This window comes from Camelus ferus, chromosome 1, assembly GCF_009834535.1.
Source record: "Camelus ferus isolate YT-003-E chromosome 1, BCGSAC_Cfer_1.0, whole genome shotgun sequence".
Taxonomy (NCBI): Eukaryota; Metazoa; Chordata; class Mammalia; order Artiodactyla; family Camelidae; genus Camelus; species Camelus ferus.
Genome location: NC_045696.1, coordinates 107,933,601 through 107,950,621, shown reverse-complemented (window position 1 = coordinate 107,950,621; position 17,021 = coordinate 107,933,601). Strand labels below are relative to the sequence as shown.

At 38.5% G+C, this 17,021-nt stretch overlaps 1 protein-coding gene across 5 annotated transcripts in view; it reads left to right on the top strand.

Moving 5' to 3' along the window:
- The window catches only part of PPP2R3A (protein phosphatase 2 regulatory subunit B''alpha), a 148,370-nt gene that overhangs the window by 17,300 nt on the left and 114,049 nt on the right, over positions 1 to 17,021 (top strand). For 3 of the 5 annotated variants that reach the window (XM_032487996.1, XM_032488003.1, XM_032488007.1), the window contains exon 2: positions 8,888 to 9,030. The exons of 1 other annotated variant lie outside the window; for it this stretch is intronic. The gene's annotated coding sequence lies outside the window, so the exon portion shown is untranslated. Of the gene's footprint in view, positions 1 to 8,887; positions 9,031 to 16,274; positions 16,587 to 17,021 lie in introns of those variants that run through there. One more of the 5 variants, XM_032488024.1, reaches the window with a different exon arrangement.

Sequence of the window (17,021 nt, the reverse complement as noted above, 5' to 3'; positions counted from 1 at the left end):
GGTCAGGAAAGCGATGCGTAGATTCTGGAGCTATACTAGGCCATGGGTGAGGACTTTGAATATTGTTCAAAATGAAGTAGGTAACCATTGAAGTGATTTTTAAATAGGAGACTTTAAATCTTCTAAATTTAAAATAGAGTGATTTGCTCTGATTTGTATTACTGTAGTTGTGCAGTTTGGAGAATGACTGGCTTATGGGGGTGGGTGGCAAGGGTAGAAGCAGAGAGACCAGTTAGAAGTCCTTAACAGTAGTGCAGGCTTGATAATTTGGGCCAGGATTCTAGCAGAATTCTAATGAGAAGTGGTCGAAACTGAGAGAGATTTTGGAGATAGGGTTGACAGGCCTTACTGAGTGAGCTTATTGCCTGAATATGGCCTACAAATATGTCAGATGGCCATTTCACTTTTATGGATTTCCAAACACCTACCAAGGTATCTGTAAAAAGACCTATTGCCCCAGTAAGGTACTCTGATTGTATATGTACTAGACTATTTGGGTTGTCTGTCTGTAATTAATAACAAACCCTTGCTGGACCTCATCTGTAGAATACAGAAATCCCTTAGTCCCACATGTAGAATGTCAACTGAATGAAGAACTTTGGGACTATCTTAGGGTTCTCATCATCTCATTCAGGGTACTTGAGGCCAAATGACAGGTTGATGATGCTTGGTGGCTGCCCTGACCCTGACTGTTAGACATGGACCTGTCAGCTCAGTCTGATATAACAACAAATACAAAGCAAATCATGAACAACCTACTTGGTCTATTACAGCAGATAACTGTTCATTCTCAGCTCTCATGCTCTCAAATTTCTGACTCTGTGCTCAACCTCTATACCTTCTTCTGAACTTTTGGGTTGGATGCCCATCATGTCTCCCCTCTTGGCTTCCTGCAGTCAAACCTTGTTCTCAGCTCTGTTTTCCTGTATGATCTCAGCATCCTCTTTCCTAGCCCCCGCCACCTCCCCAGCACCCCTATTATGATATTGAATGAAATTTTTTCTGCTGAGATTGTGGCTACAGAGCCCCACTGGAGGTGGTGATTCAGACTTGTGCCCCAGTGGTTGTTTTACTTTGTTTGGTACTACTCTTGAGCCTACAGGACCACAGTCTTTTGCCTGAAGTTGTCTTACAGGCAGACAAGTGTTTCGTACGCTCTTCCAGTGGGCAAGCTCAGAGATTTGCTGGATCAGTGCAAAAGTGAGCCAGTGGTCTTATCTGTGATACGACTTCATCTAGGATACATTAAAGCTGATTAAATAGAGCAGATCCATTGAATCAATAAATAAGATTTTAAAGCTGTATCTAGGATGGGAACAAAGAAATGGGGAAACACTGGGTTCTGTTGAGGGACACAGGTAAAAACTGTGAAGGTTTTCAGCTCAAAATAATCTGCATTTCCTTCTTGCCCATAGATATTTCTATTGGATATTTGCCCTGTTCCCCTTCCCCAATTGAATTTCAGAGTGCTCCGCAGCATCTAACATTTCATATATTAAGTAAATACATTGAATTTCTATGTTATGCTGTGCACTGGCTCTACTTTGGGGTTATAAGGATGAGTAAATTGCAGTGGCTTTCTGACTCATCTCTGCTTCTGCCTCTGTGATCCATCACACTGCCACCTGAATCCCATCATCCCCCTTCCTGAGAAACTGTAGCAGGCTATAAATGCTTAATAAATATTCTGTGAATGGAAATTACTCGTTTCTTCTGTTCAGAGAATCTTTGCACTGAGTCTTTGTATTTATGTTTCCTCCAAATCAAATCTTGTATTTCACACTTCCATTAATTTTTTCTTGTCCTGATTTTCACAGCTCTTCCACATTTAGAATCTTCTGCATTTTCCATTTCCCTCCTGTTGATTTAATCTCATAGGTCACTTGTTCCAAAAAAAAAAAATTAAGCTTTGTACTTGGTTTTATGGCATGTCTTGTACAATATAGTTCTATTTCTGGATATGATGCCATTTGTGAATATGCTTTTAATTATGTCCCAGTCAGTTTTAAGGTTGAACAAGCTCATTGTCTTAATTATGCTTATAAAGTTTGGTAATACACTTACAGTCTGAAATTCAGTTAGGTAGCCTTAACATTATTCATTGGTTCTTGAGTCTAACTTTTAAATTTTACTCCATTAACTTATCTGTTATGATTTTCTTTTATATGGCTATTTCGTGTGTCACAATTTCATCATTCATTAATAAATTTATTAGGTTTTCAAGCTTTCTAAAGCACAGAATTGGGGTTAAAAAGAAACCTTTTTGTTTTTTCTATCCAGGTTACTGGAGTGACTTCAGGGTTCTATAGATTTATGTCTTCTCTTCCTTCCTTTCTTCTGTCCTTCCATCCTTCCTGTCTTTTTCTTATGCCAGTAAAATTTGAGACAATTCCTTCCCTAGGAGTCAAGAAATCTGGGGTTATGGCAGGGACTCAGGTACTGACTATCCCCGCTCCTTTAGCTTTAATATGGACGTGGTGTAGGACAGATGGACTTTGATAAAAATTAAATAAGATAGTGCATTTATGTGCTTAGCACAATATCTAGCATATAAGTACTTTTAAAACTGATGATGTAATAATATTAGTCTTCCCTTTGCAAGCCCAATACAAGAAGGGTCAGTCAACATAGCAGCATGACTACCTCTCCCCTAACCCTACACACACACATTTCCCCTGCATCTAAGGAATACAAGCCCAAGATAAGGATCCTCAAAGAGGAAGCATGCCTAGTTCTTCTTGCTCTCATTATCTGCTGATGATGTTAGCAGGAATTCCTGCAGAGGGTGGTCGTGCCTGATGTATGACCATTCCCTCAACTCGGCCAGTGGACGCCTACAGAGGGTGTTCTTACTCGGAACTCACCAGTTAATTTTTCGTAAATGATACTCCTTCAGATATATGGTTATTAAAATACACTTTTAGATGTTCTGAAGACAGAGAGTATAATCATGGGAGAAAGTGGTTGAGACAGGGTAGAAAACAAGATCAGCATATTTATCATTGTGGAGAAAAGGACCAAGAAACTTAGAGGCCAGGATATCAGATGGATTATCTGGTTGGATGTTGAAATCAATAAGAATTATCATAGAAATAGTGTTGGAGTGACTGCGAACTAAAGGCTAAAATCAAGCAATGAAAGGGAGTGACCTTGGGGAGCCTTAAATACTGCAGTTAAAGAAGGGTAGTGGGTGGTAGAGTCTAATGGTATATGACTTCAGAGCAGGGGATTTGGGGAGAGGGGAGAGGGAGAATGGAGTGGAAGTAACAATGAGGAACAGGAAGGGCGCCTACCAGGCCTCATGTTTGAAAGATGTGGAAGAGAAAAAGAGGCATCATCTAAGGGCTACAGGGAAGCATCCTCAGGGGACAGTCCAGTTTCGGTTTAAATAAGAAGGTAAAGGAAGTTGAAGAAAGCTGCAGAGAAGAGGTTTGGGATCTGGGGATTTTGTTGTTATCTACCCATGAGTCCCACAAGGCTCAGCTGGAAGAGTTAGGATTTCAGGAGCTAGGATAGAGGCTTGGGGTCCATCATCATCATCTCTCCCTTGCATATATCCTCAGTTCCTTTGCCTCTCTCTCACTTCAGCACCCTTGCTTGGCTAAACCACAGCACTGATTAAATCCCATTCTTTGCCCTGTACCACGCCTGTAAAAATCATGCTTCTGAGCTTATGTTAAATTAATGCTCATAACCCCAAGTGGACCCGGAATGTTGCCTGGCAGTTGTACTAAGTTTCCCCAGTCATTTTCTCTGTTTCATCTCCTCCTAGGAGATTATTACATGTCTTCAGTCTCCTTACATGTTCACCATCTCCTCCTCACTCCTCACTTTCAACTGATGATCTTGCTTCCTAATTCAGAAAAGGAATAGGAGAAAAAGTGCTTTCACAAGCTTTCGCCACCATACTTACCCACTACTTGCAGTAATATCCATATACTCCGCTTTCTCTCCTGTTATTGTGAAAGAACTAACCAAAGTGCTTCATAATTCTTTCTCTTATAGCAGTTTTACCCTCTTCTGAATCATTGTCTTATACATGAAAATATTTCCCCTGTCTTAAAAATAATCCTCCTTGACTCGACTTTCCCCTCTGTTGCCCTATTTCACTTAAACTTCACAGGAAAACTTCTTGGAAGAGTTGACTGAGTTCTGTTGCTAGTTTTTCTCTTCCCATTCTTTCTTGTACTCAAGCCAGTCAGATTTCTGTTCCCATAATTCCATCAAAACATCTGTCATTTCTGAATACTTATCTGACAACATTCAGGAGCCAAGTTAACCACTCTTTCCTCTTCTAAACACCTTTTTCACTTTATACTAAAATGCTTGTCAAGAACTATGCAGGACCTAATATTTTGCCCTATTTGTAAGCTAACAAGTTAGCTTGCCAGTTTTGAGAGTGGTGGTAGAAAACAGAAGACTTCTGGATCAGAGACAAAAGACAGCTTATTACTTACAGCAATAGAGTAGCCTGAGTAGGAGTATTTTTATACTGATTCCCTGAGGCCCAGTTACCTCTGAGGCAATGTGGGTGGGGCCAGACTACACCTGCACACGTGGTGGCTTGTTTTACTAGAAAGGAACATGACCTTAGAGAGCCCAAATCTTTTATGATGGGCAATAAGCATACCTTCTCTTTGTTCCAGGGGGAAACATGTTTATTGTACTGGTCAGTGACCCTTTGCTCCAGAGCAAGACAGTATCAAGTCTTCCAAGGCTGTTTGTTACACATTCTTGAAAAACTAGTCCAGAACTATCATATCATATAAAAATAACACTGACTATCAAGACAGGCAGCAGTGCCTTGCTTGCAGTGTGTACAGAAACACAGGAGACCCTTGGAGAACTTGTCATGGTTCCCCCTTCTCTTACTACTTCTTTTCAGTCTTTTCTGCTGATTTCCTCTTCACTTCTCCAAACTCTAGATCTGGGCTGTCCAGTACTATAGCCGCTAGCTCATGTAGCTATTTAAATTAAATTTTCAATTATTCAGTTACATTACCCATATTTCAAGTGCTCAGTAGCCACATGTGGGGAGTGATTGAATGGCACAGATATATAAATATTTCATCATCTTACAGAGTTCTATTGGACAGCGCTCCTCTGCATGTTTGAGTGCCCCTAGGCTCAGCCTTTGGATGTTTCCTTCTATGTTCTATTCCTATATGGAAATGTAGATTTCTATAGAATCTTAGAAACTAAGATTTATTATAGAATAAATATTTCTGTATGTTTCTTCGTCTTTTCTTTCTGCATTCCCCGCCTTGGTGATTTCATCTAGTCTCTTAAGTTGGTATCAGCCTAAATCTCTCCCCAGAAATCCAGACTCAGGTCTCTAACAGCATTCTGCATGTCTTTACGTGAGTGTCTAATGGGCACCTCAAAAGTAATGCCCAAAACAGAACTACTGATCTTTCTAGACACTATCACTCCTGTTCCCACCAACACATCTGCTCTCCCTGCAGTTTTCCCAGTCTCAGTTAAGTCAGTTCTCTTCCTCCAGTTGTTGAGGCAAACAAACAACAACGGTTAAAAAAAAATCAACCTTAGATTCATCCTCAACCTCCTTTTTCCCCACAAAACTCATACATCTGACCCACAGGCTCTTGTTTCAAAATACATCCAGAGTCTGACTTCTCACCCTTCCTCTGCTACCACCTGGTCCAAGCCAGCATCATCTTTTCCTGAATTAGCCCAGGCAAATTTAGCCCCCTTTTTCGTCTCCCTGCCTCTGTGCCTGCCCCTGTAGTCTGTTCTCAGAGCCTTTATAGTTGGTGTTCCTTCTGCCTCTCCCTCACCTACCCACCTCCACATGCATGCTTTTCCCCTTATGATACTGATTTATTGAAGAGACCAGGCCAGTTTCTTACAGAATGAGCCCCATTATGAATTTCTCTGTTTACTCATGGTGGTGTGTAACTTATTTCTCTATTGCCTGTATTTCCTATAAGTGGACATGAAATCTAAAAATTTAATTAAAGCTAAATATTTTGGGCAAGAAAACCATAAATGATACTTTAGTCTCCATATTGCACTGTACTGGGAGGTACACATTATCTGATTATCCCACCACTAGTGATGCTAAGTTTAACTAAGGTGTTAAGGTGGTGACTTTCACATCCCTCCACTATACATTTATATTTTTACCTTCGTGAATGATTAAATAATCTGAAGGGTGAATGTGATTTTTTTTAATCCTGTGATTTTAAAAATACTTTTAGCTATAGAAATCTGTTTTTTCAAGTGAAACATTTTTTATAGATCCATCCAATATATAAAACAGATAACAGCAGAGCTATTCTGGTTGCTATGGGAAACGGCTCGTTTTGGCAGCTTCCAAGGGAACTCTGACAAGCTCAGTGTGTAATTCACAGAGCGCAGCCAAACGCTTGAGGAAACGGAGGCCCAGAGAGAATACAAGAAGTCTTAGGCCACCTAGCATTCCACAAGACAGACTCAGTGCACTTTTTGTTGGAGCAGAGTTTGGGGAGCTCTGTCGCTTCCTTGAAACGCTGTGGTTGTGGGTGATCACTAGAGTAGCGCTGGTTTTCCCCTGGCAGTCCACCCAATATTTTTAGTTGTCTGAGTGCTTTCTTTGACATTCTGTCTGTTCTGCAGATGTGAAGATTTGAAATTACTTCATTTTTAGTGTGTGTTGGGCTGCAGTCTTCTTTTTTTGTTTCCCGTTTGGAAATTCTTCATCCACAAAGAATTCCAGATTCAGACATTATTCATCTTATGTCTGGAACACTAAAATCTCATGAGCTTCCATGTGTCTTACCTCTTTCCACCTTTAGAATACTCAAAATGTTGCCACAGCTGAAGTCAGTTTTATTATTTGCTTGCTTCTTGCTTCCTTTCTGCACCTTACTTATCGTACACCCTTAATGTACCTTAGTAGAAAATTGAATAAGTAATTTGGTATATCCACAAAATGTATATCAGATTTTTATACGTTTTGGTATAGACTTTTATTTTCATGAAAAGATGTTTCCCTATATTAAGTGGAAAAGGCAGGTATCAAACTTTAATTCTCACTTTTGTTAAAAAATAATAATAAATATTCACAAAAATCCCCAGGTCTGTGTATGTGTATGTTTATGTGTATGTTGAAAGTCAAAAAGGACAAAAATGTTCATATTGATACTATCTCTGGGTGTGATCTTTATTTTCCTCTTTGTATTTTCCTCTCTCTCTTTTTTTTCAGTAGTCATATTTTATTTCTACAGTCATTACTTTTATAAAGATTAAAACTGTCGTTTTAAAAAATAAGCAGTAACTTTGATCTGTTATATCCAAGCCACTCTGAAGGCAATTCCAGGTTCCTCCACAGCCTCCTGCCATTCATGTCATCCTTTGGGATTTTCCCCTGTTCTCTTATCGTTCCACTCAAGCAAGTTTTCCCCTGACCCATGCTTCTGTTTATTTCACCCCAGGTTCCTGGTCATCTCCTAGAATTGTCCACTTGGCTCTGAAGGGCTTCTCTACTCACTTGTGCCCAAGTGAACTTGTCAGGGAGGGAAGGGAGGATGTAGAAATTATGTTCTAAAAGGAACTGTCACTAGAATGTGATCTCTGTCAAGGCCCAGAAGTGCCCCAGTAAGTACCTACTGAATGAATTGATCTATTATTTTTTGTCCCATTTCTTTTATCTTCTAAGTTCCTATAGTCAGGAGCTTTGTTTTTATAGTGCCCTAAACATTTTGGGTATTTAATGTATATTAATGAATAGTCTTTTTTTTTTTAAGATTCACAATTTACCTAATAAAAGTGAATTTAGGACCTGTTGTCACCTTGGACCAAATTTGTGCTTGCACAGAGATACAGAAAAGCACAGGATTTAAAGATAAATTTACATTCAGATCATACTCGTAGATTTGTGATCATGGGTAGTCACTTATGCCTCTGAGCTGCCTTCATTTGTAGCTTCACTGATTCTTTTCTGGACTCTTTCTGCAGAGCCTTTCTAGCTGGTCTGCCTGGCTTTATTCTTGCTTCCCCAACTGTGTCCTCCGCAGTGCTACACAGTGATACACCCACCGTGTAAATCTGACCACGTCCCTACCGCCCCCCACTGAAACCTCTCGGGCTCTTGAATGCTGGGTTGCCTCTGCCCCACCCCTTTAGCTGTAGCACCTAGAAGCCTCTCTTCAAACTTGACACTGGAATAATACCAAACTCCTGGTAGCTCCTGATACCTCCCAGGCCACTTACTGCCTTGCTCTGTTTATCCACAAGGCATCTTCCCTTTATTTCTGCAGCCAACTACTATTCTACTCCAGGCTGGGCTTGGCAGTCCTCCTCTCTGGGATGCCCTCCTTGATATAAAAGATATATTCTCTGCCCACTCACACTGTAAGCTGTTTGAAGCAAATTTATAGAATTTGTAGTTCCCTAGTCTTAAAGGGTATCTGGCTTATAGTAGCATTCAAATGCTCCTTAAACTGTGTGGTATATATGTTCTTCTAAACCATCCAAATGATTTTTATTTATAGAATGTGGTTTCATTTTTATGTGATTTCCTCCAAAATAAGAAAAAGGCTTAGAAAAGAAAAATACGTGAATTAAAGTAACTTAAGATACTACCAGCAGATAGAGACGACTATTGATGTTTTGGAATATATAGTAGGGAATTTTTTTAAATTATAAAATGGTCAAAGTTTAACTTCCTAATTTTCCTTTTGGAGTCAGTACTCAGAGAAATCAGTAACTTTGCAAATTATATGCATTAAAAATTAATAGCCAGTTCATTGTGCTTTCCACATCAAATAATACAAAGCAGTTCTCTAGTAAAGTATAGCTTTTTCCTAATTCAAACCGAGAAAGAACTTTTCACTTTTCTTATGTTCCTTAGACCCTAAAGCCATCTTCTGTCCTGTTTTTCCAGAAGAGAAGGCGAATACCAGTGAGGGAAATGACTTGACCAACTTACTGAGCTGGTCAGTGCCGAAGCTGGGACAAGGAGCCCCTGACTGCCCACCTGGTGCTTTTCCCCTCAGCCATATTTCCTGTTTCTCCACTGGAGTAAAGGTAAAAATAAGTTTTTAAGAGCTTCCTTCTTCCCTTATGCTCAAATTAGGCCTGCTGCTGAGATATTCTTACTTTACTTCTGGTCTCATTAAGACATTAGCCCTAAACCTAAAGCATTAATTGTTCTTTCATGTTCATATATATGGTTTCTATGAGCATCAGAAAAATCTTCCCTTCTAGGTGATTTCTTAATTTATCTTCTCAACTATTTTTGAAGTGAACACACAAAATATTCCAGGTTTCCTTTTTTTTATCCTGCAAATAGTTCTATGGTATATGTTTTTGTATTTCTCTAAATTGTTCTCATGGGATCAGTTTCCATACTGAGTCATCCACCACAGAGTGCCTGTGTTTTCCAGGCAAACTAATAGTTTTATTATTTCTGAACGACTCATTCCTTCTGAATCAACACACCTCCTATACTCTGTTAAATATAAAGTTTCAGGCACTTTTCTACAGTTTTTCCTCTTCTTAGTCTTCAGATGTCTCATCTGAGTGACAAAGTTATTCAACCACTTTTTTCTTGCGTCTGCAGTTTATCTGAATCATTTTCTTCTTGAATCCTTTCATCATTTGAGATAAGCCGTGGAAGTTCTTTACCTCATACCCTCTGCTCCAGATGTTTCCTGAAATAGAACACATAAATAGCAACATAGAAAATATGTGTAACACCATTCTCTATTTTCCATTATTACATTTATGTTGTTTAAGCTTTTACTAGCTTCCCAAAATTCTCTGTGAAATTATAAAAGTATAGCCTTAGAGGGGAGGATATAGTGGTAGAGCGGGTGCTTGGCATGCATGAGGTCCTGGGTCCAATACCTAGTACTTACATTTAAAAAAATTTTTTTAAATGAAAAGTATAGCTTTAGTGTCTGTTGGTACATGGAATCATTGGAATTCAGCATTTTAGAAGAATGTAGCACTTTCTTCCCTTGACTTCCGTGTCATATTTGGCTGGTTCTCTTTCTTCCCTTTGAAAATTCATGCTTTTTCTCCTTCCTTGCATCTTTCTTCTCACCCCATACATGCCAGCCTTCCTCAGAGTTTTGTCCTTGACTCTTTTCTCACCTTATGCACATTCAATCTTGTTCACTATTGTGGCTTTTTTTTTTATTGAATGGAAGATTCTTTAAATTTTATAGTGATTTACAATTTTCAGAAGTTTCACACACATGATTTCAACTAATCCAAAAATAACCCTTTTTTAAAATCCCCTACCCCTCTATTTTTTCCCCTCCCCCTTCCCTCTCCGCAGTGATAACCACTAGTTTGTTCTCTATATCTGTGTCTGCTTCTTTTTTTGTTTTACTCACCAGTTTGTTGTTTTTTACATTCCACATATAAGTGATATCATGCAGTATTTGTCTTTCTCTATCTGACTTAGTTCACTCAACCTAATGCCGTCCAAGTCCATCCATATTGCTGCAAATGGCAAAATTTCATTCTTTTTTATGGATGAGTAGTATTCCATTGTGTGTGTGTGTGTGTGTATATGTATATATATATATATATATATATATAATATTACATATATATATTATCACATCCTCTTTATTCATCCATCTGTTGATGGACATTTAGGTAGCTTCCATACCTTGGCAAATTTAAATAATGCTGCTGTGAACATCTTTTTGAATTAATGTGGGGTTTTTTGGTGGGTTGGTTTTTTTTTTGGATATATACCCAGGAGTGGAATTGCTGGGTCATATGGTAGTTCTACTTCTAGGTTTTTGAGAGACCTCCATAATGTTTCCCACAGTGGCTGCACCAATTTACATTCCCACCAACAGTGTAGGAAGGTTCCCTCTTCTCCACATTATCACCAACATTTGTTATGTGTGTTAATTTTTTAAATAAATATGTTTATAAGTATAACTCCTTTACTTTTTTAAACTTTTTATTGAAGCATAGTTAATTTAAAATGTTATATTAGTTTTTGGTGTACAGCATAGTGATTCAGTTACATATATATATATTTTCTTTTTCATATTCTTTTTCATTACAAGTTACTACAAGCCATTGAATATAGTTCCCTTTGCTATACAGTAGGATCTTGTTTTTTATCTATTTGGGACACAGTAGTTTGCATCTGCCAATCCCACACTCCCAATTTACCCCTCCCTCCTCCCTTCCCCCCTGGTAACCATAAGTTTGTTTTCTATGTCTGTGAGTCTCTTTCTGTTTTGTAAATAAGTTCATTTGTGTCATTTTTCTTAGATTCCACATGTAAGTGATATCATATGTTATTTGTCTTTCTCTGTCTGACTTACTTCACTTAGTATGACAATCTCCAGGTTCATCCATGTTGCTACAAATGGCATTATTTCATTCCTTTTTATGGCTTATTAGTACTCCATTGTATATATATATATATATGTACCACAACATCTTTATCCAGTCATCTGTCAGTGGACATTTAGGTTGTTTCCATTTCTTAACTATTGTAAATAGTGCTGCTATGAACATTGAAGTACATGTATCTTTTAGAATTAAGAGTTTTCTCCAGATATGCCCAAGAGTAGGATTGCCGGATCCTCTGTTTTTAGTTTTTTAAGGAACCTCCATACTGTTCTCCATAGTGGCTGCACCAATTTACATTACCACCAACAGTGTAGAAAGGTTACTTTTTCTCCACACCCTCTCCAGCATTTATTATTTGTAGCCTTTTTGATGATGGCCATTCTGAACATGTGGGGTGATAACCTCATTGTAGTTTTGATTTGCATTTCTCAAATAATTAGTGATGTTCAACATCTTTTCATGTGCCTGTTAGCCATTTGTATATCTTCTTTGAAGAAATGTCTATTTAGATCTTCTGCCCAGTTTTTGATTGGGTTGTTTGGTTTTTTTAATATTGAGCTGTGTGAGCTGCTTATAAATTTTGGAAATTAATCCCTTATCGGTTACATCATTTTCAAATATTTTCTCCCATTCCTTAGGTTGTCTTTTTGTTTTGTTAATGGTTTCCTTTGCTGTGCAAAAGCTTTTAAGTTTAATTAGGTCCCATTTGTTATTTTTGTTTTTATTTCCATTGCTTTAGGAGATGGATCCAAAAAAAATTACTGGAAAAATACAGTTTTACTTCTTTTCCAATTTGGAATCCTTTTATTTATTTTCTTCTCTGATTGCTGTGGCTAGGACTTCCGAACCAACATTCTTGTCTTGTTCCTGATCTTAGAGGAAATGCTTTCGTTTTTCACTGTTGAGTTTGGTATTAACTGTGGGTTTGTCATATATGGTGTTCATTATGTTGAAGTATGCTCCCTCTATGCTCACTTTCTGGAGAGTTTTTATCATAAATAGATGTTGAATGTTAACAAAAGCTTTTTCTGCATCTATTGAGATGATCATATGGTTTTTATTCTTTACATTGTTACTGTGGTATATTAAATTGATTGATTTGCAGATAGTGAAAAATCCTGGCATCCCTGGGATAAACCCCACTTGATCATGGTGTATGATCTTTCTAATATATTGTTGGAGTCAGTTTGCTAGTATTTGGTGAGGATTTGTACATCCATGTTCATCAATGATATTGATCTGTAATATTCTTTTTTTGTGTGATATCTTTGCCTGGTTTTGGTATCAGGGTGATGGTGACCTCATAGAATGAGTTTGGAAGTGTTCCTTCTTCTGCAATTTTTTGGAATAGTTTCAGAAAGATAGGTGTTAACTAAATGTTTGGTAGAATTTGCCTGTAAAGCCATCTGGTCCTGGACTTTTGGTTGTTGGGAGTTTTTAAATTACTGATTCAATTGCAGTACTGGTAATTGGTCTATTTATATTCTCTATTCCTGGTTCAGTCTTCAGAGATTGTACCTGTCTAAGAATCTGTGCTTTTCTTTTAGGTTGTCCATTTTATTGGCATATAGTTGTTCATAGTAGTCTCTTATGATCCTTTGTTTTTCTGTGATGTCAGTTGTAACTTCCCCTTTTTCATTTCTGATTTTATTGATTTGGGCCCTCTCCCTTTTTTTCTTGATGAGTCTGGCTGAAGGTTTATCAATTTAGTTTATCTTTTCAGAGGACCAGCTTTTAGTTTCATTGATCTTTTCTATTTTTTTTAGTCTCTATTTCATTTATTTCTGCACTGATCTTTATGATTTCTTTCCTTCTACTAACTTTGAGTTTCATTTGTTCTTTTCGAGTTGCTTCAGTTGTGAAGTTAGGTTGTTCACTTGAGATGTTTCTTGTTTCCTGAAACTTCCCTCTTAGAACTGCTTTTGCTTTCTCCCTTAGGTTTTGAATCATTGTGTTTTCCTTTTCATTTGTCTCTTAAGTCTTTTTAAATTTCTTCTTCAATTTCTTCAGTAATCCATTGGTTATTTAGTAGCAAGAATATTGTTTAGCCTTCACATGTTTGTAGTTTTTGCAGTTTTTTTTCTTGTAGTTGATTTCTAATCTGATAGCGTTGTGGTCAGAAAAGATGCTTAATAATATTTCAATTTTCTTAAATTTACTGAAGCTTATTTTGTGGCCTAGCATGTGATTAATCTTTAGAATGTTCCATGTGCACTTGAGAAGAATGTGTATTCTGCTGCTTTCATGTGGAATGCTCTATAAATACCAATTAAGTCCATCTAGTCTAGTGTGTCATTTAAAGCCAGTGTTTCCTTATTGATTTTCTGTCTGAATGATCCACCCTTTGATGTAAACAAGGTGTTAAATTCCCTGCTATTATTGTTTTATTGTCAATTTCTCCTTTTATGTCCATTAATATTTGCCTTATATATTTAGGTGCTCATTTGTTGGGTGCATATATGTCTACAGTTGTTATAACTTCTTGGATTGATCCCTTGATCATTATGTAATGTCCTTCTTTGTCTCCAACAGTATTTTAAAGTCTGTTTTTTTCTGACATTAAGTATTGCTATTCTGGCTTTTTTTTTTATTTCCATTTGCATGGAATGCCTTTTTCCATCCCCTTACTTTCAGTCTGTGTGTTTCTCTAGATCTGAGATGAGTCTCTTGTAGGCAACATAATATCAATCCTGTTTCTGCATCCATTCAGCCACTCTGTGTCTTTTGGTTGGAGCGTTTAGTCTGTTTGCATTCAAGGTAATTAACGATACATATGTTCCGGTTGCTATTTTGTTGATTGTTTTGGGTTTGTTCTTGTAGTTCTTTTTTTCTTTTCTTCTTGTGTTCATATCTTTTGTGTTATGTTTGGATTTCTTTTTCTTTTTTGTGTGTTTATCTATTACAGATTTTTTAAATTATTGTATTGTTTAATTATTTTATTTTGGCAGTGGGGGAAGTAATTAGGTTTATTTATTTTTAGAGGAGGTACTAGGGATTGAACTCAGGGCCTCCTGCATGTTAAGCATGTGCTCTACCACTGGAGCTATACCCTCCTCCTATTATAGATTTTTGGTTTGTGGTTACCATGAGATTTTTGTATAACAGCCTATATATATCCATGATTGTTTTAAGTTTCTGATCTCTTAATTTCAAATGCATTTTTAAAACCTGCATTTGTACTCTCCTCCCCTCACAATTACTGGTTTTGATGTCATATTTTACATCAAATTGTTTTGTGTATCCTTTAACTGCTTATTGTGACTATAGATGATTTTACTACTTTTGTCTTTTAACCTTGCTACTAGCTTTGTGTATGGATGATTTCCTACCTTTACTATATGTTTGCCTTTCTGGTGAGCTTTTTCATTTCATAGTTTTCTTGTTTCTAGTTGTGGCCTTTTCTTTTTTCCCCTAGAGAAGTTCCTTTAACATTTGTGATGGTGCTAAATGCATTTAGCTTTTGCTTGTCTGTAAAGCTTTTGATCTTGCCATGAAATCTGAAGGAGAGCCTTGCTGGATAGAGTTCTTGGTCGTAGGCTTTCCTCTTTCATCACTGTAAGTATATTGTGCCACTCCCTTCTGGTCTACAGAGTTTCTGCTGAAAAATCAACTGATAGCCTTATGGGATTTCCCTTATATGTTATTTGTTGCTTTTAATATTTTCTCTTCACCTTTAATTTCTGTCATTTTGATTACAGTGTGTCTTGGTGTGTTCCTCTTTGGGTTTTTCCTGTACGGGACTCTGCATTTCTTGGACTTGGGTAGCTATTTCCTTTCCTAGGTTAGGGAAAGCTTTTAGCTATTATATTTTCAAATATGTTTTAGGCCTTTTTTCTCTCTTTTCTCCTTCTGGGACCCCTATATTGTGAATATTAGTGCATGTGATGTGTTGTCCCAGAGGTCTCTTAAACTGTCTTCATTTCTTTCCATTCTATTTTCTGTCAGGGGCAGTGTTTTCCAGTACTCTGTCTTCCAGCTCACTGATCCATTTCTCTGTATTATTTAGTCTACTCTTGAGTCCTTGTAGTGTATTTTTTTCTTCAGTTATTGTATTCTTCATCTTTGTTTGGTTGTGCTTTATATTTTCCAACTCTTTTTTGAAAACTTCTAACTTCTCACTCTGTGCGTTCATTCTTCTCCCAAGTTATTTCATCATCTAAACCTTTTCTTGAGTAGGTTGCATACCTTCACTTCACTCAGTTCTTCTTCTGGGGTTTCATCTTATTCCTTCATCTACATGTTCGTCTACTGCCTCGTTTTTTCTAAGTTGCTATTGGTATTTTTATGTATGTAGGTGGTTAGTTATATTTATAGACCTTGGAGAAGTAGCCTTCTGTAGGAGACGTCCTATGCATCCCTGCATTCATTGCTTTCTTGTCACCCAAGCTGTATGCTCTAAGGATTCCCCCTATGAGGGCTACATGGGCATACAACCCTTCTGTTGTGGTGTGCTGACTATGTGGGCTGTCTAATAAGCTTGGTTGGTCTCTTTCCCAGTTGGTTGCCAGGCCAGCCTTGTGCAGATGCTGCTGGTTAGCAGGGTCTGGTCACAAGGCTATTGACTGCAGAACCCCCACTAGTGCTGGCTCACTGGTGGAAAGAGTCTAGCTGCAGGATCCAGGGATCCCAGAGCCAGTATAAGATTGTGGTGGATGGGGGAGGGACATTGCTGACAGTTTAGAATGGGGTCCAGGTGATCCCAAAACTTGTGTTGGCCTGCTAGTGGGCAGAGCTGAGGCCCAGGTGGTTCCAGGGTAGAGTCTGGCCTGCTGTAGACAGGCTGCATACACAGGTTATGAGACTGTGGTTTTCTTACCTCTGGTATCTGCCCCCTGTGGGGTGAGGCTGGTCTAGAGGCTAGTGCAAGCTTCCTGGAGGGCAGGATCAGTACCTGCTCACTGGTGGGAGGAGCTGGGTCTTTGCCCTCTGATGGGCAGGGCCGTGTTTAGAGGCAGCTGTGGTATCAGGAAGTCTTTAAGTAGCCTTTCTGCTAATGGGTGGGGCTGTGTCCCCACCTAAATAGTTCTTTGGCCTGAGGTGTCCCAGCACTGGCATCCCCAGGCTGTTGGATAGGGCCAAGACTTGGTGCTAATGAGCTTGAGGAAAGATCTCACACAGTGACACTTACCAGCAGCTGATAGTGTTCATCCTGTAGAACAGAGCTCCCAGATATGGCTGCTGCTAGTGTCTGTGTCCCCAGGGTGAGCTGCAGTCACCTCCCACCTCTCCAAGAGACTCTCCAAGACCAGCAGGTAAGTCTGGCCTAGGCTCCTATCAAATTACTATTTTGGCCCCAGCTCCCAGTGTGTGTGAGATTTTGTGTGTGCCTTTTAAGAGTAAAGTCTCTATTTCCCATAGTCTGTTCGGACTCCTGATGTGAAACCCTGCTGGCCTTCAAAACCAAATGCTCTGGGGGCTCCTCTTCCTGGTGCAGGACCCCTGGGGAGCCCTATGTGGGGCTCAGAACTCTCACTCCTGTGGAAGGACCTCTGCACTATAATTCTCCCATTTGTGGGTTGTCCATCCAAGGGTATAGGAGTTGATTATATCATAAGTCTACCCGCCTCCTACCTGTCTCACTGTGCTTCCTTCTTTATGTCTTTAGTTGTAGAAGATATTTTCTAGTAGGTTTCAGTCTTTTTCATAGATGGTTGTTCTACAGATGTGGTTTTTGTGCGTTCATGAGG